Below are 24,341 nucleotides of genomic sequence, written 5' to 3'. Positions count from 1 at the left end.
AGCTCTTGAACGGGGAGTGATGCAGACAGTCCTTGTCGCTCCGTAGTTGGCAATGGTCCGGATCCACCTGGTCATGAGGTTCACAGCCAACTGGAGATCGCAATTGTTGAGAGCTTCCCAAGGGATGGAGGATGCAGCTTCGAGACATCGCGGTGGATAAATGAATTTGGGGGATGTTATTTCTTTTTTCTTTATTGGGCCTTGAATATTGAAGTTAGGTGCGGCTAAGTGCAGGAGTATGGCAATGGGTTCGTGATCGGATTGAAAGCGATCGTGAGGGTTGTCTAAGAGGTCGCATGGTGCTGAGGAGAATACCAAATCTAAGAGATTGGGTCCTCTCGTGGGGTGGCAGGTGAGAAAGCTGATACCCAGTGAATCCATTGCTAACGAGTGTCCTACTAAGATGTGCGAGAGTAGGTGGAAGATTGAAATATCCACAAACAATGTGCTTAGCAGAGGCGTGGAGGTGATTCACTAGCCAATGGATTACATCTTCAATGATATCACTGTTTGGGCCTGGTGGAATATATATTGTTGCTATGTCTATCAAGTAGGTGTTAAGCTTGAGGGACACCATGGCAGCTTCAAATGCAAGGGATTGGCTTACCACAGAATGTACCAATGAAAAGAGGGTGGTATTGTAGAGTATTGCGACTCCCCCTCCTCTACAATCCACCCTAGAGGAGCAGAGCATCTGGTAACCAGCCAGCCTGAGGTGCACAGGCAATGGAGTCCTGCCCATTCCCAAGCCACGTTTCAGCGATACAAAGGACATCCAGAGTTTTCGAGAGTAGAAGCTGTTCGACAGTGTCTAGCTTGTTACAGATACTTCTTTCATTTTGAAAGACAATTCGAATTTAAAACGATCACGTGGGGGACATCGGCAACTGTAGTGAACCAGCCTTCTACCACAGAACCCAACCTTCAAAATAGCAAAAGAGAACAATCCACTAATCAGCTCAACAGGAAAGATGCAGATTTCAGTGAAGATAACTCTACCAAACCTGCATCTAACATCACCGGAGATAGCCGCTCAAACACCTCTCAGGTGGCCCCCTCTACAGTATCGACCCTAAATAATACCAAACCTAAAATATTAGAGCAGACAATTCAAACTGGAAAGAGTCCATTAATACACAATACTCTCTCCACCTGAAATCGACTAACTACATCCTCGATTGAAGATGATTTTAGAAATTCCTCCAGTTGTCGACGGAGGCGCATTATAGCCCCAGCAGCTTATGCGCCATTAAACCTCCATAACACACACACACACACACACACACACAGTTGTCGACGGGACTAGAACCCAACTTCTCCAAAAGAGTGACAAGTTGTTGTTGTTGGAGGTTTTATGGCGCAACGGCAGCTAAAGGCCATTATGCGCCAAACAATAGTAGGAGGAGTGACAAGTGGTGAAATCATTATACACTCACGGAGGGCTATTACCTATATCTAATGAAATACGGTTTTATGAGTATATAAAAAAATTACGAGAATAAATAGAGGCAAAACTATAAATTCTACCTCCTCCACCGTGCCAGGTTGCCGACGTCCCCCCACGTGATCGTTTTAAACCGTAGCAAACTAATATTTTCACGATACCAGCAGTATAATAGCTTCGCCACTGAAAGTAAACCTAAAGAGTAAATTTTGTCGGCTACTTTGTGCCATGACGCATCCTACCCTCTTCACCCGTGGCTGTTGTTGTTATTTGGTTTTTAGGAGCATTAGCCACTTAGGCCATATTGCTCCGGGTATATGCGGTGGTCATTCCCTGACCTTTCCGCATCCTCCATATTTGGTGGCTCACGGGCTGGAAGCCCGGTCTAATCAAGAAGCGTATGCTACGCACTGCTGCTCCTGCCCACCTGGTTACGGAGGCGCCACACCTGTGGCAATAGGCACTAGCAGAGACGGACCAAGGTATTCCGCGCCCCGGGCAGAAGGGTTTTTCGGCACCCTCTTACTAAGGATATATATATTTCTTGCCTCATCGTTCATTGTTTTTGGCGCCTCGGGCAATGGCCCTACTAGCCTGTGCCTTAATCCGGCACTGGCCACTAGTCAGTTAACTAATTTAATTCTTAATTCAAGAACCCTAAATTATCATCGTGTAAGGCTCCCAGAGAGCATTATAAAATTAATATTGATTTCCAGAAAATGTTCGATTTTATTTAAGAAAATAATACTAAGGCGCATTTAAGCTAAGTTAAAGAAAATAATACTTAAAGACAAGCTGCTAAGTTTTATGTGTCACGAAGTACAGTACAATATTTGTGGAATGAAAATTTTTGGTCTGATATTAACGGTAAAGCAATTCCTTGATCTTTAATATTCTAACAATACTTAGGAAGCTGTATCTGTGTAATTCAGTGGGTGAATGGGAAAGACAAGTGAAAAATTTTATTGACTTTGAACGTGGATAGTAGGTGACAGCCACGCCGCTGTGAATATTCCGAAAACTCTACGTGAAAACCCTCTACTCCCCGAGAGTGGACAGTAACACCCGGAGAAAAACAAAGACGAGTTGCAGATAAGGAACAGCAACTCAAGCCCGCATTTACGCAGTTGAATAGTCTGGGAAGATTCTTTCCAGCAAACACTCTAAAGCTGTTTGATACCCTAAATATCAATCCTGAAAAACTCTGCACAAGAAAAACATACAGAAAATAAGTTCCCGAAAACTGCTACCTGCAGATACAGATGTAAGAAAAAGTAAACAGCACTATGAACCTCCATACAGTAGCTGACAGGAAACCCGACCTCATCTGGAAACACTCCTTGATATGTCTTACCTACTCGACTCTACTCCCACAGAACAAAGAGACTGCTGAAAACAGTAAAAATGAACTTTTTACGCTTTTATTCTGTATACTGTTCTGCTGCAAATAACCGTGTTAATGTAAATATAGTGATGTTATGCTTTAAACGCAGCAGTATAAAATTTTACTCGTTTATTTATTAAGTCTTAAGTTATTAATGTATCGTATAATTCTGATAATAAGTACTACATGTATTGTATAATTTAGTAACGAGTATTACATATAATGTAAAATTGTATATATAATTATTCACTGTTGCATAACAGAATATCTACACCCCCTAGTCAATGGTCGGGTGTCTCCTAGGAGAAATAATAATAATAGTAGGGTTTTCTTGTACGACCAATCTCAGTACACCTCACATTTTATGTCGGGTATATCGAGATTGGTACAAATCCAAATAAACAGAAACAGTATAGTGCTGCCATCTAACGGCATCTCGGTCTTTAGGTATAGTATTATCAAATCGATAAGTCAGCATTTCTTATCGTTGATGCGAGAGGCATTGAAGTGGACAAGACTTCTGCAGAATGCACGGATCTGTAGAACGCACGGATCACGGATCTGGTATCGCAGCCAGCGATCGAATCTGGTGTAGGCAGCGAAAAACAAGAAGATCAGTATACAGTCAGTTCTGCTATAAAGCGGTACATGTGTTCCTAAAATCCGCCTCAGAGCCGTAACTAGGATGGGGCGAGCGGGGCACCAGCCCCAGGTGCAGCATTTTAAGGGCGAATCCGACTAGTTATATATTTTAAAATTGCTTCATTTTTGATTTAATTTAACGAACTTCTTTATAGTGAATATAATTTTTTGAATTCCTTTTGGTAATTACATTTAAAAGTTTCTGGAGAATGAAGAAAATTTCCATATAACGAACGGATTACGAGAGCCTTAACTTTGTATGCTTTGTATCCACCTCTGTCCTTTAGGCAATTTAAGCAATTAGAAAGCGCAAATTAAGAGTTAAAGGGTACCGTTCCACAATTTAAGTGGAATGTAAGACGTATGCAGCCACATACCGAGAAGTCATGCTTTCAACTGCTTTCTACAGTCAGTCAAAAGATTAAGGCGTATTCCCGACACGTATAATAGCTTCTGGTCAACGTGTTCTTTGTTCAAAATAAAAATACTGCATTATCTTTGTACGTGCTACTTATGATTCCAGAAATTTTTGTGAGAGTGAAAAAAAAAAATAAATAAATTTAGGATTTATAATCACTTACGGAAAAAAATATCAGGGAAAAACAGTGTTTTATAAATTTCGAAAATAACAGAGAAACTCCAATATTTCTATAAAGTATGGCCCATTTTGTGACGTCAAAATAAATTTTCTGTTTATACTCCTGCACGACAATCAAGTCAGTAGAGTTTACAATAAATCGTCAATACAAATATTTATCGTATGTAGTAACCACGGTACTGAACCCCGGTCCACCCAAGGAACGCGTGCTATGGACGCACGCTGGCTCCTGACCACTGTGCTACCTCGTACTTGTGAGCTGTTTGGCTTATCCTCCAGTGCTAACAAAATCTTGTAGGACAAACAAAATTTTTCAAATATCTTTTGATATTTCAATAGATGATTTTAAAAATCATGTTTTATCAATTCTGCAGGATATAAAATCTGTAACCCCTTTACAACTTCTCCAATTCGTTCATAAGTATTGTCTAATAGAATCTTATCGAAATATTGAAATAGCACTATGGATTTTTCTTACCTTGCCTGTAACAGTAGCTTCTAGTGAAAGGTCCTTCAAAGCGAGAAAAATTCAATTAAAATAATACACCTTCATTGCATATTTTTAGTTTATGTTATAATGTTAAAAGTACTATATTTCACAATATTTTGTTTCTATGATTTTATACTAGATATATAAACATAAACTATCAGGTTTTCTAATTTCTCTGTAGTTATATGTACTTTCTTTGTAGTTTATATAGAATTAAATTCTCTGTAGATATAAACGAATATTTGTAAGTTTCTTTTCTTTGATATTTTTGTTTTGTTATATTTATTGTAAATTAAATTATTTTATTAATAAATATATGCAAATCGTAGACCATTGCAATTGTAATTTTTATAAATTCATAAAGATTGCAGAGGTGTAGCAAGGGTGGTGAAGAGGGGGGGGGGATTTTCCCCTGGCGCCGAACTTCTGGGGCGCAAACTGAAGGAATTATCTATCACAATCAGAGGCCCCAGGAAGACGTGTTTTCCTCCCCCACAAGGGTGACGACCACCCTAGCTACGCTACTGAAAGATTGACTACCTGCATATAATGGGGGGGCGCACTTATAAAACCTTTTCCCCAGGCGTAGGATTGCCTAGTTCCGGCTCTGCTCCGCGTTATGGTATTTCGCGCATTAAAATCAACAGGGCTTATGGGAAAAATAGGGATAGGGAAAGAGCACTAAAAAAAAAAAACGTTCAGTGTGGTAAGTAAAACACTAAAAAAAGTTAGCAACCCAATAAAATTGCTAACACAGGTTTAAACATCTTAAATTTATAATAAATAAATATTAGAGTAAGTATAGCACTGTACTTACTCTAATATTTAATATGCATACTAATTGATATTTCTGTTCACTGACTTTTTTTTTATTGTAAAATTTAAAACAGTAACAAAGATAAGCAATCAATAACGACGAACACGGCACGCACAAATTACACGAGTGAGTTTACGAAGAACAAGTAACAAGTTTACGAAGCTTAAAAAATAGGAACGAAGAGAACATTTGGAAAATTTATTTTAATTTTTTTATATAATTGAAGATTTCATTGAAGGGGAAACACATTTCACCATAATAACGTAAAAACCCACAGAATTCCAACTATCTGTATTATTGCAAATGCAATAAGATCGCGCTTACTACCCGTTTATAATAGATTGTCCTAACAGAAAAGCCCAGTAAACCGAGAACTGCAAATTGTTTTTATTATTTTATGGTAGTGACCTCCAGAAATGTGCTCCTCTGCTCACGCTATCACGCCTTACGGAATTTCTGTTCGAAGAGAAAAATGTGGGTTCCTTAAAACATGAGTCGGCCTACAATATCACCAGTTATCTTGTGAATACAGCAAATGACAACAGTGTGTCTCCGACCAACACAACTACAGTAAATGGGAAACCAACTCTCAAATATTTGACATTTTTTAAGCTTCGTAACTTGTATGATTGCTGCGCTGCCTGCCCAGGTCGCTACGTTCAGCTTGGTGCCGGGATTTGCGTTCGCCTGGTGTTACTCGCAGACGAAATCGTGCATGAGGCAACGCGAAAATCGCGTTATACTCGCATTGTTCCCTGATATGTCAGTAGAGTTGGAGCAAATTTGCGTTGCCAAAATGCGCGTTATAGTAGAGCTGACTGTAGTTACAGTTAGTTGTGGAACAACACTGAATGGCGGAGAATTGCAAAAACGCTGCCGGGTTTGACTAATCTCGCTTCCGGATGTTTTATGTTGATGAGAAGATCAAAATGTGACAAAAACAGCATGAATCCATGGACCTATATTGACATGTATCAACAATGCTTGCTGGTGGTGGCAGTGTAATGGCGTGGAAAGCAGGGATGGCTCAATGAGGTGTCGAAAGCACGTCACAGGGATTCTGGTCCATATTTTGACTAAATTCCTCCTCACAGTTGCGAATTGGTTAGTAATGTATCTCTACTCCAAAGACCCCTTTTCATTTCATCCCACAGGTGCTCCATTTGATTGAGATATGATGATTGTGGAAGCCACCTCAGTAGGCTACATTCATTCTCATATTCCTGAAACCAGTTCCGTACAATTCTGGAATTAAAACATGGGGCATTAGCCTTAATCCCCCCCTCCCCGATTATTCCGAAATTTTTTATGGGATCGTGGGAGCAATCGTAAGCGTGTTCAACCCTCTGAGCACGCTTACGAATGCTTCCAATTTTCAATGTGAATAAGGGATTAAAATTATTTAGAGATTAAAATCTATGTATAAATAACATGAAGATTATTACAAAGTAGGACGGGGATTTATCCACCGTACTTTGTAATTGACTGACCAATGATAGGTAAATCGCTCTCTTATGACGCCACCTCCACCTCTGGATGATCAGAATGTCCATTTCTGGACATTCTGATCATCCAGAGTAGTGCTTGTGATCAAAGGGACTGGCGGAAGTTCCGAAACGTGATGCTATTAATAAAGATAATAAACACGTGGTACCATGTATCAATTCAGGGCTGGCCCCAATATTTTCGGATCCCTGTTCAAGAATTACTTGCGGGACCCTGGGGGTCCTGTGCAAAACTTATACAGGGTGTTTCTGTAATGGTGATTTTTAAAATTTTTTTCAAAATTTACAGTAACGAAGAAATAATTAAATTTAAAAATAATTAATTTAATTTATAAGCTGTTAAGGTGAAAATAAAATATTTTCATATTATATAAATTATTAAGTCTGTATTTCGTTATTATTAAAGATATTTATATCATGAAAATATTTGCATAAAAATATTTTTTGTCTTTATAAATATTAATTTCTTAAAAATTATTAGTGTACCTACGTAGCATAAGAACAGTCAATTATTGTAAGGAATAAAAACGTATTTTAAAATATGACACCTTTTAGTATTTATAATATCACTTTAGTAAACGATACGATATAATAATCGTATATAAAGCAGTGGTTCCCAAACTACTGAGTCCTACTGACCCATTAAAAACTCAAAAAAAGTTTGTGGACCTATATATATATACTATATATGCATATGTTTCTCTGTATGTGTGTGTGCGAATGTGTGAACACTGGGTTTTCTGAAAAGAAAATTCAAACTTTTATGTTTATGTTTTTCTTATTTTTACATAAATATATAATAATAACTTTATTTATCATCAATTTGCTATACATAGAACGAATAATTTACCAGTTCCAGTGGGTCCGTTTCGCGGACCCCCTGGAACTAGAACGCTTACCCCTAGCGGTTCGCGGACCCCAGTTTGGGAAACGCTGGTATAGAGAATCGAAGCTATAAGCATATGCTAACAAATACAAAAACTATAACAAAAAAATATAACAAAGTTTCACATTGTTATATTTTTCATTATAAAAATTACTTAGCTTGATAAAAAATTAAAATATATGGTATAAACAAACTATTTTGTAGCTGCATTACTATAAATATGAAACAGAGATCCAGATAATAAGAAAATTAACGTAAGCCTGCAATTTCATGTACTGTATTTTTTTTTTTTTTTTTATGAAAACCCCAAACACGAGAGGTATTAGAACCTATAGTATTAGTACCGTGCTTGGGTTGGAGGTTGAGAAGACGAAAGAAGATATTTGTTGACACTAGACTTGAACTTCTGCAGATTGTAAATTTCAGGAAATACGTTACGGAGGCCTTTTTTCACCTTACGTATGAAGGAAAGTTGTTCCAGAAAATGGCAGTTGAATGAATAAACCAGGAAGATGAAAAGTTGGTTCTGTGAGTTTGAAGTTGGACAGTAAATGGATGTTGGCTGGTGGCGGAACGTGTTCGGACTGTTTTCGAAGAGAGAGCGGGAATTCTAGAAGCCCATTCAGAAGAACAGTGCCCATGGAAATATCTGTAGAAGAGGCATGCAGCAGAAACAGTACGTCTATGAGACAGAGAGTCCAGAGACTCTGTTAGAGAGGAGTCATTAATTAACCCGACTGCCCTCTTCTGAATGAAATCTAGAAGACTGAGACAGGTTTAGGGGCACTATCCCAGATGTGGGAACAATGTTCCATGGTAGGGCGGATTTGCGATTTGTACAGAGTGAACAGCTGTTTGGAAGAAAAGTAACGCCGAGAGCGTTACTTTTCTTCCAAACAGCTGTTCTTTTTAAATGCAAAGGAAGCAATATTTGTAATGTGCTTGTGCCAAGAGAGATTAGAAGTCAGGGTAATCCCAAAAGAGATATATCATTTTGCCTAGAAATTGGAGTTTCATCAAAAATAAGCATAGGAGCAGAATAATCCTTTTTGCGAGATATAAGACAAGACTGAGTTTTAGAAGGATTGAAATCAACTAAGTTGTCTTTGCCCCACTGGATAATTACCTAGAGATCGACATTTAAGGAATTGGTAGCGGATATTCGAGAAGTTGAAGCTGATTGAACAGGACAAGGTTTTTCAAAATGGAAAGTGGAATGCAATGTGCTATCATCGGCAAAACTATGGATAGGATTTCCAGTCAATGGCAGAAGGTCATTAATATACAAGAGGAAAAGAGTGGGGGAAAGTACTGTACCTTGAGGGACACCAGCATTAGTGGAGAAGTTAGAAGACAGAGAGCCATCTACCATCACCCTCAGTGAGCGATCAGAGAGAAAATTGGATAACCAATTACAAAAAACAGTTGGCAAACCATAAGATGGAAGCTTGTTTAGAAGACCTTTACACCAAACACGATCGAAAGCCTTTGAGATGTCAAAAACAACTGCTTGTGTTTCACCAAACTTTTCCATTGAATTTGTCCATAAATGGGTAACATAAGCCAGAATATCACCATTGGATCGACTCTGACGAAATCCACACTCCCGATCGTTGATCAGACGGAAGGTTTCTAGGTAGTTTAAGAGTTGGCGGTTAATTGATTTCTCCATTACTTTAGAAAGAGTAGAAGTAATTGCAATGGGACGATAATTGAATGGGAGGGACTTGCCACCCTTTTTAAGAACTGGCTGGATATGAGCAAATTTCCAAGCAGAAGGAAAAACACCCTTTGAATAAGAAAGTGAAAAAAGGAGGTAAAGAACAGGAGTAAGTTCGAGAGCACAGGTTTTGAGAACAAGTTGAGAAATACCATCAGTAGCTAGAGATTTCTTAGCATCGAGATTCGTCAAAATCCTGACATCCTTTTGACGGAAGACCAAAGGAGGCATTGAATGGAGCGTGTTGTTTGTTAATGGTGGGAGGTATTTTACCAAGATCATTGATACATGAGTTGGAAGGAAAATGGGATGCTAGCAGGTTAGCTTTATCCTTGGCTGAAGTGACGACAGAACCATTGGTTTTGACAGAGGTGGGAGCAGAGATGGGCAAAAGTTGCAGCCAATAGCTTTGGTGAGAGAACAGAATGCTGGGCTACCATTAGGGCAAGAAGCAAGTTTTCTACTCTTAGCCTGTTCGAAATCTAGTTTGGACTGATTAATGACTGCTTTACAATTGTTCCGAGCTTTGGTGTGGGCAGAAAATGAAACTGAAGAATTGGAAACAAGCCAATTACGATATGCAACATTCTTCTCTTAAACAGCCTTAGCACATTTATTAGAACACCAAGGTTTAGATAAAGGACGAGATTTTAAAGTGGAGTGTAGAATAAAGGATTCCATTCATACAAGAATAATTCCACTGACACGATCTGAGCAAACATTGACATCAAAAGTTTTGAAACAGTAGTCTGACCAAGGAAAAGAAGAAAAGAAATCTCGCAGGTCATCCCATTTTGCATTCTTGTAATGCCAAACAATACGAGGTTGGGAATAGACATGAGATAAAGCTCCATTGGAGAAGAGACAATCACAAATTTGTGATCTGAGGTACCTAAAGGACCACTCACTTCGACTGTGTACTTAGAAGGTTTGTTTGTGAGAAAAAGATCAAGCGTGTTGGCTGTATGGTTAGGATTGTCCGGTATCCTGGTAGGTAAATGAAAAATCTGTGCAAGGTCATTAGAAATTGCAAAAGCTTCAGCATCTCGACCAGCTGAGTCGGTGTGACTAGAAAACAGAAGCTAGCTGGAGTTGTGAACATTAAAATCACCAAGGAAAATTACCTCACTGTTAGGAAAGTTGGACTGGAGAAAGTCAAGTTGCAAAGAGGAAGTCAAAGAGCTCCAAGTGATTAGTGGAGTTGGGAGAACGGTAGCGGCAACAGATGAAGTTGAAAGAATGAGGTAGAGAGATTTTAAGCCAGAGAAGAGAGGAGATTCCAAATTACCAATTCTCTTACAGGGAATATCGGAATGGACATATGCGCATGCACCACCATTGAGTGGAAAGGAATCATACAATGAATAATTTGGACAGCTGAGATCAGCAGTAGTTGAATTAACCGATAACTGATATTCTGTGAGAAAAAGTACAAGAGGTTTGGCAGACTGCAAGTGGAAATGGACATCGTTGAGATTAGAATTGAGACCACGTATATTTGTGAAATGAACTAGGAAGTGTTTGGGAGGTTTAGATCTTTTTGTAGATAAGCTTACTCTATTAGTTTGACAATTCATGGTGTATTCAATAGTAAGAAAAAGTGGTGGGGGGGACAGGCTGTATGAAGTAATGAAATTTTTGGATATGGCGTACAACATGGTAAGAATATTTTTTTTCTGTTTATACTCCGGGACGACCAAACGGTCAGATGAGTTCACAAGATGGATAGAATATAAGAAACAGCACCGTATTCAGTAGTCACAGGCTTGAACCCCGGTCACTCAAGGCACGTGTGCTTATGCACCCGCCGCCTGACCACTAGGCTACGGCGGCACCCAGATCCTTCACATAGCGTGGCCTGACAATGCCCCCCCCCCCACATACACACTACTCGGACTCCCTCCAGTCACTATCTGGCAGAGTAGAGGTAGCAAGATTATACACTAGCTGATCCGGAAGTCTTTTGAAGAGTTACCAATAGGTTCGGTCCGATGTACTAACTAGCGGTCGGCCTGCGAACACCGTTTTAGAGCTGTACCCTCGAAATGTAAAGAAGATTGGATCTCGCCATGATGTCCATCATAATCTCAAAAGTCATCAGTTATACTGCATGATGGAAGAGATGGGAAAGGATTAACTGGAACTTAGCTCTGGAGACTAAATGGGTTCCACCACCTCAAGCCTCCAATAAGCAGAGTGGTGGTATTGCACCGGTTGATGAGAGTCATCTACCACCTAGTATTGCTTGGTAATATAGAGGGGCGGGATTCCTCTATGTGGTGCGGGCGCCACACCTCGACCCCTGCTTACGTTGGTTCATACCTGGGTGGTCACCCACATTGTGCTTGTGCATGGAGGTTATACCCAGGATTACTAACAGTTCCACCATCGTGAAGGTGCAAGCAGAGGATTTGGCTGTCACAGACCGTCCAGACTTCGCCTAAATTGGGTATACTTGACTTGAATGTCGCCCGAATATCAGTTCCATCAGCGTTTTAGACTCCCAGGTAGCCAGTACAACTTGTCTGGCATATCTGAGAGAATATATGTGACATCCTCAAGGACTAATTTATTTATTTATTTCAAATGAATTTATTTGTATTTATATCAGTTGTATTTATTTCAAATGAATTATTTTCCTACCGTGTTGAACACTGGTAAACGTTAACCAATCATATGACCAGCGCGACTCCTTGGTATGTGGGACAGGCGGCTGGATAAGTTTTACAAATACCACTAACTTGCAGAAACTAATCCCTTTGACTCTTAATTCATGCTTAGCATCAGCAGTACGAATTGCCTGAAGGCCAGAGGTGTGAACAATGAGTTTCCAGTTGTCTCTCGTATTCCGTTCGTTATATATCGAAATTTTTATTATTTAGTCATATGGTGCAAGGAAGCCTGAGTCTTATGCTGCACCAGCCAAAAAAAAAAAAAAAAAAAAAATTCCCAAGTTACCCTGAGAGAGAGAGAACTGGGTCCCGCGCTTTTCTGTCGGTTGGTTATCATCATCATCATCCTTTCAAGGATTTAAGCCAGATGGCCTGTTGCGGTCTCATTCCATCTTTTCTTCGGACGTTCTGTATCTCTTCTCCCAACTGGCCGATATCTCATAATCTTCTTTGGTAATCTTGCTGGATGCATCCTATCCAAATGATTAATCCATTTTCCTCTGTATTTGTAGATTCTATATATTATTGGCCGCCGTAGCCTAGTGGTTAGGCGTGTGGGTGTATAAGCACAGTGGCCTTGAGTGACCGGGGTTCAAGCCCTTGACTGATGAATACGGTGCTGTTTCTTGTATTCTGTCTATCTTGTGAACTCCTCTGACTGTTTGGTCGTCGCGGAATATAAACAGAAAATTTATTTATCTTTAATGGAAATTACCCACGAAGGAAACTACTCTTTTAAAGTAATGATTAGCTAAAAACAGTGATTAGGCTAAATTTAAATTTAGAAATTTTAAAACGCTAAACGGTAAACCTTAGTCCAGTTTTCACATTAAATTAAAAAATTTCACTGAAATATGACAAAAATAGTCAAGACGACAAACATCCGAAACATGAAAATATGCGAGATAGAATTAGTGCCGCCTTTTAATTAAAACGCTCTGAATATATTTATATATAATTTATTAATTGGAGGATAAGAGGAGCAAAATTTTGACTTTGCCCCGGGTGCAGAAATATTTAGTTATGTTTCTTTGTTGAAGTGTGTGTGTTCACCTGCCGATTTATACGTTGTTTTTCTTGCTAAAAATCGCAGGATAACTCACAAGGAGAAATCCTTCTTCTTCAGTCGACACTATAGTTAGCTGATCTAAGGTAGTAGGATTTCTCCCTGTGAGTTATCATGCGTTTTTTTAGCCCGAAAAACATGGCGACTATGCTCCGTGACAGCATAGTCGCTCATGAGCACACACCGCTATAGATAAAAGATATCACATCTAATATCATATGAAGCGCTACAGATGACCAAAACAGTCGATACTTCATGCAACCCTGAAACAACCAACCAACCAAACTTTTCTCGCGTGACCTAAATATTCTTCAAGTAGGTAATGACACAAAATTCTTGCGACACGGATGTGCGAACTGGAAGAGCTGAAGCGAAAGCAATGACCCTTGTCGATAATCTCCATATTGTAGCATTTCATAGTGGATAAAATTACACAATAACCATGCTTGTAATATTAAGCTATTGACTATATTCTGGCTTTGGTAAATGCGGAAGTGGGCGTGGTTACATTACAGAAGAAAGAATAATAAAAGTTCTAGGTTGAGATCAAGTATTTAAGTCTGAAATTTTCACACAGAGGTCTTTGAACTGATTCTTGGTAAGGGTGATTGTCGTTGATGTGCTTGCCAAACTTTTACTTTGGTGTCCCATAAAAACGAAGACTGGGTTCCACTACCCGCTGAAACACAAAAGTTCATTAGGAGTGCAAAATATGAATTATGAAGAGATTATAAACAGTTCTGAAATATATAAATTTGTGTACTATAGACTCTCCATTATTCGGGATGGATGGGAAATAAATTTGCTCAAATAATCCAAACTCCAGATAATCCACAAAACTAAATAAAAACTTATTAACGTGGTAAAGACTTGCTTTTTTTTTTTTTTTTTACATAAATACTGTATTCATGTTTATTTATAAAAGTATATTGGTACTTGAGGTTGTCACAGACATTCTCTCAGACATGCCAGATAAGCTGTACTTGCTACCTGGGTATCTTAAACTCTGATGGAACTGATATTTGGGCGACATTCAATTTAAGTGGAACCAATTTCGGCGAAGTCCGGACGTTCTGTGACAGCCAAATCCTCTGCTTGCACCTTCACGATGGTGGGACTGTTAGTAATCCTGGGTATAACCTCCATGCACAAGCACACTGTGGGTGACCACCCAGGTGTGAACCAATGTAAGCAGGGGTCGAGGTGTGGCGCCCAAACCACATGGAGGAATGCCGCCCCTTTATGTTAGCAGGCATTACTCGGTGGTAGATGACTCTCATCAACCGGTGCAATACCACCACTTTGATTATTGGAGGCTTGAAGTGGTGGAACCCATGTTTAGTCTCCAGAGCTAAGTTCCGGTTAACCTTTTCCCAGCTCTTCCATCATGCAGTATGACTGATGACTTTTGAGGTTATAGTGAACATCCTGGCGAGATCCAATCTTCCTTACATTTCGAGGGTACAGCTCTACAATGGTGTTCACAGGCCGGCCGCTAGTTAGTTCACCGGACCGAACCTATTGGTAAATCTTTAGGAGGCTTCCGGATCAACTAGTGTATAATCTTGCTACCTCTACTCTGCCAGATAGTGACTGGAGGTGGTCCGAGTAGTGTGTATCCGGGGGGGGCATTGTCGAGGCCACGTTATGTCAAGAATCTGGGTATATTCTTACCATGTGTATGCCATATCCAAAAATTTCATTACTTCATACAGCACTCTTTCTTACTATTGAATACACCATGAATTGTCAAATTAATAGAGTATTATTATTATTATTATTATTATTATTGACCCTATGGCGCAAGGAAGCCTGAGGCTTGTGCTGCACCAGCTAAAAAAAATTCCAGAGTTAGCCGGAGAGAGAGAGAGAGAGAGAGAGAGAGAGAGAGAGAGAGAGAGAGAGGAATCACCAAGAAAGAAAAGAATGATGATATCCAGCTCAGGACACCTGCGTGTGCCAAACCCATACTCACCAGATGCGAGTCCCTGGGGTTAAGCTTTTCTGCGAAAAGATCTAACCCTCCCAAACACTTCCTACGTGGTCTCAGTTATAATCTCAACGATGTCCATATCCACTTACAGTAAAGTAAAGTAAAGTGTATTGATGTCTAACGGCAACAGGGGTTTCCCCCATCTCCGTATTTCTTTCATTGTAGGTGTACCAGTTCAGTGGGAAGGCCAGAGATTTAAAAGTGTATGGATTTTGTGTAAGTATAATGTTGTGTATCGTTGTTCATTTGACCATTTAGCCGCTGGACCCATTACTGAAGGTCAACGTTGCCCACACTTGGGCCCGTGGGGACAGACCAGGAACACAGTAGTATGAGGCTTTACTCTGGCAGGCCCTGCTACATAGTACTCTGAGATTTCAGCGGCTAGGGCCTATGTTAAAAAAAAAAAAAAAAAAAATTGCAACACCCGGCGATTTTCGGGGTTAAGACTCTAAAGAGATTGTTAGAGGCCCAAGGGCATGCGTGACTTGATTTTAACAATTAAAATTTTGGTGTGTGGAGTACGCTGAAAAGGGCAAGTCACCAAAAAATTCATACCCGATGTCAGCAGGGTATATCCTATTTCCCCGTCCTGGTTTTCCCCTGGCTTGCACACCACCTTCCTTCTTACGGGACATGGCTCCTTCAGAGGAAAACTCCACGAGCTGGGAATCTCTGACAACCCGAGCTGTAACTGCGGTCAGGAGGAAACATGGGAACATCTTATCCACGACTGTGACAACTACGAGGACCTCAGATGTCAGCTATATACACGCATCAACTCCTTGCTAAAAAACCGAGAAGAAATAATATTGCAAGAGGAAGATAATTACCGGGCTGGTGAAGTCTTTGCCCGCGAACTCTTTGAAAGACAAAGATCCCTGCCACATATCACTAACCTATGAAAGACTGCGAAACTCTGAACTAGCGACCACCTGAGGCAGATACAACACATGAGCGTGACGAACTAGACCTGACTTCTGGACTTGGACCACCACTGAACCAATGCAAAGACGAAGATTGCAACTTGGACTCGGACCTTGAAGATTACATCTTATGATGTAATCTTCAAGGAGGCTAGACAGAGCCCTGGCTCTGTCTAGCCTGCTTTTTACTCCTCTTTCCCTAGCAAGGGGGAGGGGACGGCCTGCTTCTCCTCCCCCTCCTGCCACCCCTCTTTCTCCTCTGGTGGGGCATGGGCATGCCCCACTATTTCAACAGGGTCATCTTCCCTATAGACCCCTTACTTCCAATTTCCAACCCCCCAGTCTTCCACCTCCCCTCCCATCTCTTTCTCTTTACAACAGCGCTTGCCCCACACGTACAAATTTAAAACACCAAAATTCATGCCCGACCCATTAGGAAATATTATTACCTCCAGCGCTTATCCCGTATAGCCCCTCTAAGTTGCGTATAATGTACCATCTGTGCCCAAAAGAAAAGAAGAATTATTATTTTAATGATTTTTTTTATTATTATTTTATTTTCTATATTTTTTTTATTTATTTATTTTATTTTATTATTATTATTTTTTTTATTTTTTATTTTATTATTTTTTTATTTTTTTTTAATTTTTTTTTTATTTTTTTATTTTATTTATTTTTTTTTTTTTAGGTCCTAGCCACTGAAATCTTAGGAAAATATGTGGTAGGACCTGCCAGAGCAAACTATAAGGGAACACCTGGCTGGCCTCCACGTGGCGGAGTATGTAAACGACAGGTCCCATCTGGGGCCTGGCGGCTAACAACCCAGAGGAACAAGGGGCACAACATATTACACAATACATGATCCACACACACTTTTAAACCTCTGGCCTTGACAGTACGCTGTCAAGGCCAGATACTGTCCTCGATACAAAGAACATACGCGGAGATGGGGTAAATCCATGGTGCCGTTAGACCCAAAAAATACTCTGTACTCTCTACTCTATGATGATTAGTCAGAGTGGGGAGGAGACTGAAGGCTGGAGGGAAAAGTCATAAATGGGGTCAATAGGGAAGACAACCCAGAGAAGGTCAGTTGGGCATGCCCATGTCCCACCAGGAGGAAAACAGCGGTGGGTGAGGAGGAGAGGAAACAGCAGAGCTGTCCCCTCTCTCTCCCACCCAGGAAGAGGAGTAAAAGCCCTGTGCAAGTGAGCACAGGTGTAGGATCGCCTTATGGCGTCGGCAGCAAAGCTGCGTGTAGTCACAGTAGTTGAAGTGTCCAAGCCGTGAAAGTTCGTCATTCCTGGAACAGTCCCGACCTGTCTAGTAGTTAGCATATCCATTTTTGTGCAGGCAATGCACGAGCGGGTATCCTCACACGCGTAAGTCATATTTCTGCGTCTCTATCAGGTAGGTCGTTGTACTAGAGTACGCGAGGTCCCTCCTTATTGAAGTTTCTTATATTCAGCAGTTGTGTTTTGCTCTGGAAGGGTAAGCAGCTCTTGCACGAGTTTCTCCTTATTATTGTGGTTCCCTGTGAACAGCAATTTGTGTTCTGCGCCGGGTATACAACTCCCGCGCGAATTTGGTTGGTGCCTTTTACTTTTCGCATGAATCTAGTTGGTGTGACTCGAGATGTCTTGGGAAGTACGTGGTTGCTGTCATAAATCTGCATCGTAGGGTACATTCATACATTATGTGTGTGTACAGGTTTCTGGCTCCCCACAGGAGCAACGTGGGTCGTCCAGGATTCTGAAAGATGCTAATTTCGCGTTGAATGCTCCGTGGCCTATCAGCAAATAGGTTGTGAAGAGGCCGAGTTGAAACTAGGGTGGGGAGGCTTCTTGGGGTACAGTAGTTGAATACCCTGTTAACAGGGTATTAACAGGGTACAGTAGTTGAATACCCTGTTAATACCTGTAGGGCGGGAGTGCTGGTGGTACAGCAGACGGGTGATGGTTAGCAGTACTCTCCGTTGAGTGGTGTCCAGTGTCCGTCGATTTACGGCCGTTACGGCTTTTTGAAACCAGACTGGAGAGACGTAGGTTATTGCTAGTACGAAGGTTGTTTTATAATACAGTGACGGAGCGTTTGTTGAGCCCCCTATCTGGTGTTTGATTCTGGCCACTAGTGCAGAGTATTTCTTAATCTTTGCTCTGATGTATGTCAGATGGTACTTGAATGATAGTTTAGAGTCAAGTATAAGGCCGAGGTGTTTTAGTTGGTCCACTAGTTTGATAGTCTTATTTTCCACTTTGATTTGTGGTGTCCTGCGTAGGTCTAGTGTTCCTTTGAGAAAAATCGAGGAAGTTTCGTTCAGTGATATCTTCAGTAGATGAGTCTGCGTCCACTCCTGAAGTATCCTCAGGGCCTGGTTTGTCTTGTCCTCCAGTTGGACCCTGCTGTCTGCAGTAACCGTCAAGATTAAGTCATCCGCGAAGGCCTGGGAGTGGACTTCACCCAGGTGAAGTCCACTCCCAGGCCAGGAACTCATCAAGGGCCATGTTCCACAGGAGTGGACCAAGAACAGAGCCCTGGGAGCAGCCCTTGTGGACCGGTCGATCTAGTTTCCCATAAGGTGCGATGATGCTTATTGTCTTCTGTGAAAGATATAATTTGATAGTCTGGTAAAGGTTTTCTGGCATGTGGGCCCGCCGTAGTCTCGCCAGGACACTCGGTCACAAAATGGTGTCGAATGCCCCAGCAAAGTCAATTGATATGACAAGAAAGTATTTGCTGCCGCATGAGGTTGCGGAGTTTAGTAGATTTCTTTGGGCTTCCACAGTAGATGATTGTGGTTTAAAGCCAAATTGGGTTGCCATGTCAAGTTCAGCTGTTTGGTAGTATTGGCTAATTCTTGTGTATAGCAGTCTCTCAAACAGTTTACTTATAACTGGTAGCAGCGCGATTGGTCGATAGGATTTCGGCGAGTCAGTTGGCTTCGCCGGACTTTTCAAGACGAATTTTACATTCGCTTGCTTCCATTGTCTTCGGAAGGTGCCAGATTCAAGGCAGTGGTTATACAGATTGAGTAGTAGTTCTGGTGCGATTTCCGTTACCTTTTTAATAATTTCCGGCTCCAATAAGTCTGGTCAGTCTGGTCCAGGACAGTTATTGTTTCGTATGAGGGTTAAAGCCTGTCGGAGTTCCTCCAGGGTAAATGGTGGTTCACAGCGGTTTGTAGTATGTTCATTGTTCGCAGCACAGATTTGTAGTTGTTCTGGTAAGGTCGGGATGGCTGGTTCCAGGAAGATAGTGTCCACTGTATTGTTTATTGATTGGTGCCATGTGGTAGTCGGTGTGCCCTGCGGTGTCCTTATTGTCATGATGACTTCCCCTCTTGGGGGAGCTTGTTTGTCGCGATTTTGTACACTACTCCCCAGGGTTGAGCGTTTCCGGTTGTGCCTACAAATGTCTCCCAGTCCTTATGCTCGCTTTTGGTTATTAGATTTGTGTACCTGTTTCTTGCGTCTTTATAGCTTTCCCTCAAAGCTGCAATTTCTGTGACCGGCCGTGAGCGCCTCTCTCTGAAACTGTTTTCTTTTTCTAAAAACCTCGCGCCTTAGGTTTTCGATATCTGGGGTCCACCAAGGATTTGGTGTTGGATTTTTTCGTTTCATTGCAGCTTCGCTAATGCTGGTTAGCGAAATGGGCAGCTTCCGGGAGCTGCCCATTTCCAGCTCCTCGTCTGTTCGGGGTCAGACTATGCCAGGCTGGAGAATGGCAGTTTACATCCGCTCCAACAATAATCCTCTGGTTCGGAAGCGTGTCTAGTAGCGTCTGCAGGTGGTACCTGGTGTTGAAGGAAATGGCTTCCCCTGGTCTGCAGTAGAGTGCCACCGCGTAGAGGGGGCCCAATGGAGTTAGCATGTGGGCACAAGCAGCCCAAGCCATGCATAGTTGGCTGACCTTGGTGACGGTGTAATTGGGATTGCGCACTGCAACTGCAGCCCACGGGGTGTCTTCTTCAGTCTGGACTATTTTAAAGGTCATTGGGTGGCCGCGCACCCGTTTTGTATGGGTGTACGGCTCCTGTAGTTTAAGATATCTGCGCCAGTCTCGTCTGCTTTAATTCTAAGTTCTGGCACTGCTCTGGCTCTGCGCTTTTTGCTGTAGAACAGTAATCTTGGAGGTGTTATATCTTTTATTGTGTCTCTCCATAGTCAATTCTGGTTTGGAATGAACTCTTGGCTTTTAAGTATGTTGGACATTTAGGGTCCCTGGTGGAGTGGGAGTGTTTGAGTTTTAAGGACTTGCAGTTGATGCATGTTGGGTCTTGGTCTTTGTTGGGGAAATTTTTGAACTCGTGGCCTTTTCCAGAGCAGTGGCCGTAGGTGGGCGCTGTCTGGTTGTACGTATGTGTGGTGTGACCAAATTTGCAACACCTGAAACATTTTGGAACGGCTACGTGCTCCCTGAACCGGTGAGAACCTCATTCAATATATAGCCTTGTGTGGTTTTTCAACACCTGCCATGCTACCGGGGCCAGCTCAACGACCCAGTTCTTATTCGTCCCTGTTCTTAAGTTGGTCGAGTACCTGGGTTGCACTAGAATTTGGTTCTGCACTTCTGGGGGAATATCTCTGAGGTTTCTGGTGATTACCGTGGTCAGTTGGCTGGTTGATATTTCTTTATCCACATCATATATTGTGATGAGGATTCCTTCCTCCTTGGCGGTTCAGCTGAGAGTCCAAGGGTGGAAATTTTTGGATTTGTGATTATTGCTTGGACATCTTCCATTGAGTCAGTCCCAATCATGAGCCCGACATTTCGGGTCTTTCTTATCGACTTGATTTTGGCGGTTTTGAGGTCCTCCTTTAGTTCCCTCATCACCGTGGTCTTGAGCTCTTCGCTTGTTTGGGCGGTGTCCGTTTCGGTCGGTCGAGCGACCACCAAGTTCGGCGTCTTGAGTAAGGGGTGCCTCCTTGTCTAGGGCCCTTTTGTTGGTAGTTGCACTGATGGTTGTTCCTCAGCGTTTGGGCGCAGGTGGGTGCACGCTGTGGCATTTGGTTTGCCCCACAGTCAATGTATGCCTGCAGTCTTGCATTTACTCTCTCGCTCTCGAGGTATGTTTCTACCAAGAGTGTGTATAACTTGTTCCATAGGTTCACTATTTGTGTTCTAACCCCAGTGGGTACCTTGTTGGTTTGTTCCTTGAACAGGGTTTCCAGGACAGCTTTAAGGAACACGAATTTTTCGTATACTGTGCCCTCCGGCAAGGTGGGATCCAGGGGCGGCTCTGTTGCTTGTCTTTGCTGGCATCCTTTCGACTTGTAGGGTTTTCTTGCGTCATGTACATCGTTTAGAGCCTGATGAATGATTGGCTGAAGGTTAAATTACGTCAGCCCGCTTCTTTTCCTTCACTTTTTTTTTTTTTTTCTTTGTTCGCCAGGCTCGGTGCGCGCCGACCGGGCTAGCCGAGTGGGTAAAGTACCTGCCCGGCAACCCAAAGGTCGCGGGTTCGATTCCCGCCTCGGGCTTGGATCAAAGTACTGCAAAAACCTTGGGAGGTGCAATATGGCCACAGAAGCCGATGCGCCAACAACTACCAAATCAAAAAAAAAAAAAAAAAAAAAAGCTCGGTGCGCATAGTGTTGTATATATCCGGTGCAGTTTCAAAGTTAAAAAAGAGGTCTCTACTTCTCGAAAGCTCCTTGTATGTTTATTTTATCGCTTATTTGCCGTTTCGCGTATATTATATTCTTATCGCTTTTAATTGCTACACCGCGCATTTTTATATCTTTTATGCTCGTATTAGTTTTGTTTCTTTTATAGTTATTTTAATGCCTATGTATTTAATTTTTTAATAAATATTTTAACTTTCTGGTCAGTGGTTACAATCATCAATATGAGTATACCAGTCGCCCGAGTCTCTTATTATAGTTCGTGATATGTTGGGCGGTATGGTACAAGACAAATAAGAGTTACAGTTCCTCGGTGGAGCCATTAAAAATGTATCGTGAAAAAGAAAAAAGAAAGTGATATCAGTGACTTCATGCTGATATCATCATGGAAAGTGATATCAACGTGAAGTCACTGATATATAAATCGACCAACCATAGAGCTCATATACAATACTATGGATGTATGAGCTCGCTGGTCGATTTGTCTTTGTCAGACAGAAGAAAAACGAGTTTCAGGGAGAACAAACCATACTACTGAGTCTAATCGGTTTTATTCAAGACCCACTTAGAGCACGCTGTGGGACAGACAAAAAAACAACAACAAAAGTTTCTACCCCCGTCATTGACGGGATTCGAACTCTGGCCTTTTCTGCGAGGGAGTTCGAAGATGGCGTTTATAATCATTGTGCAATCGACTAGTGCCACGCTATTTGATAGTCGAACGTTCCTGAAATGCGTACATTATCTAAATTGTTTTATTCGTTTTTCATTGGCTTGTTGGTGTATACGGCGCATCAGCATCTTAAGCCGTATTGTGGCATCATCTTTTCATTTTATGTAATTAACTTACCATAATATTATGATTGAATATCAGTTTATTATATTGTATTAGATTTATAGAAAGTTCATAAAAACTGCAACCACTCCCAATTACAAATTTATGATTTATATTCACAGAAAACGAACTGGTTGGGAAGTAGCTGCAGGAAACCTTTCCATGACCAAGTACACAAAATGCCTAAACCATAAACTTGGATGAGCCACAGAATATGAGCCCAATAAACAAGGAATGACACGTGTCTGTTCACTGGAGGGTGGTGCGTAGACTCCTTACGCCTGACCATTGTCATACTTCAAGGGTGTCCGAATACTGCTGGTTTCTGTACATTATTAGGATCCCGTTATGTAAATATAACAGGTAAGAAAGATCAGTAACAGTTAAAGCTGTACCATTTAAAATATTAATAGAAATTCATTTTACAAAAAGATAGCATATTATAGCGCCGTATTAAATAAATATTAACCTTAAATTGTAAGAGAAAACCTCATACCTTTATTGTAGGACTGTAATTCTCCCAACACTCAATCGCGTATAAATGTATTCTTATGTGAATTAACACGTAAGAATACATTTATAGGCGATTGAGTGTTGAGAGAATTACAGTCCTACAATAAAGGTATGAGGTTTTCTCTTATAATTTAAGATTAATAATAATAGGACATATTGGGCTTTATCGCTCCTTCATTTTTGATTAATTAATATTAACAAATCTTTCTACACGAAATGTGGAATGATTACGAAATGTACGAAATGTGCAATGGAAACTATGTAAGTACATTTAAATCCCTATCGGATATTTTAATCTTTAAAAGTGTTTTGTCTTCAGGTCCCCAATAGTTTCTGAAATACCAGCATGAAACTCTAACAAGAATAATATTACCCACAAGGAAAGTAATAAACAAATTGCAAGCCAATATGGAATGCTGTATTCTGCTGAATAAAACTCCCAACAGAATAGAACTTTTGGTGCACCGTATCCGGGTACCTGGTTTAAAGGTGGGAATTTACAGGCAAAAAACTTAAGAGGCCTCTTGTTAAGGGAGCGCATAAAAGATTTTGAAAGGACCTTCAGGAATGACACGTGTCTGTTCACTGGAGGGGGGCCCTAGACTTCTTACGCCTGACCATTGTCATACTTCAAGGGTGTCGTAATACTGCTGGTTTCTGTACATTATTAGGATCCCGTGATGTAAATATAACATAACATCAATGCCATACAAAGGAAGTCTTCTGAAATAACTTCCGAACAAATTGAGTATTAACAAAATATTTATATTTATCGGAAAATAAATAATTTTATTTTATGTAATATTTCTTATCATTGATAACTTGTTCATAGAACTGTTGTTTTCTTTCCAAATATCGTACCCTTGTAAAAAAAATCTAAGTTTCTCTATCTTCTGTGCATTCCTAATTGTATTTACTTCAAGAGGGGAGAGGATGACAACGTTTGAAATAAGTTTAGTTTATAATCTTCCTGTGGGGAGCGACTAACCCTTTTGCTCTCTTCTCTTGCAATACCCATAATTTAAGCAACCGCTAAATTTTATCTATTGCGCTCTCTCTCTCTCTCTCTCTTGCTACGAAAACAAGAATAATATTTATCTCACTGTTTCCACCTTCCCCCATTATTTTGTTTATAAGGGTTTAACATTGAAAAAAATAATAAAGTTTAAAAAATGTTTATTAATTATTTAAATGCCTCTTCTATACGAATTTATAACATGTATAAA

This window comes from Mastigoproctus giganteus, chromosome 11 (assembly GCF_048544385.1).
Source record: "Mastigoproctus giganteus isolate SK-2022 chromosome 11, ASM4854438v1, whole genome shotgun sequence".
Taxonomy (NCBI): Eukaryota; Metazoa; Arthropoda; class Arachnida; order Uropygi; family Thelyphonidae; genus Mastigoproctus; species Mastigoproctus giganteus.
The sequence above is the reverse complement of the archived record's forward strand: the minus strand, read 5'-3'. Positions refer to the sequence as shown.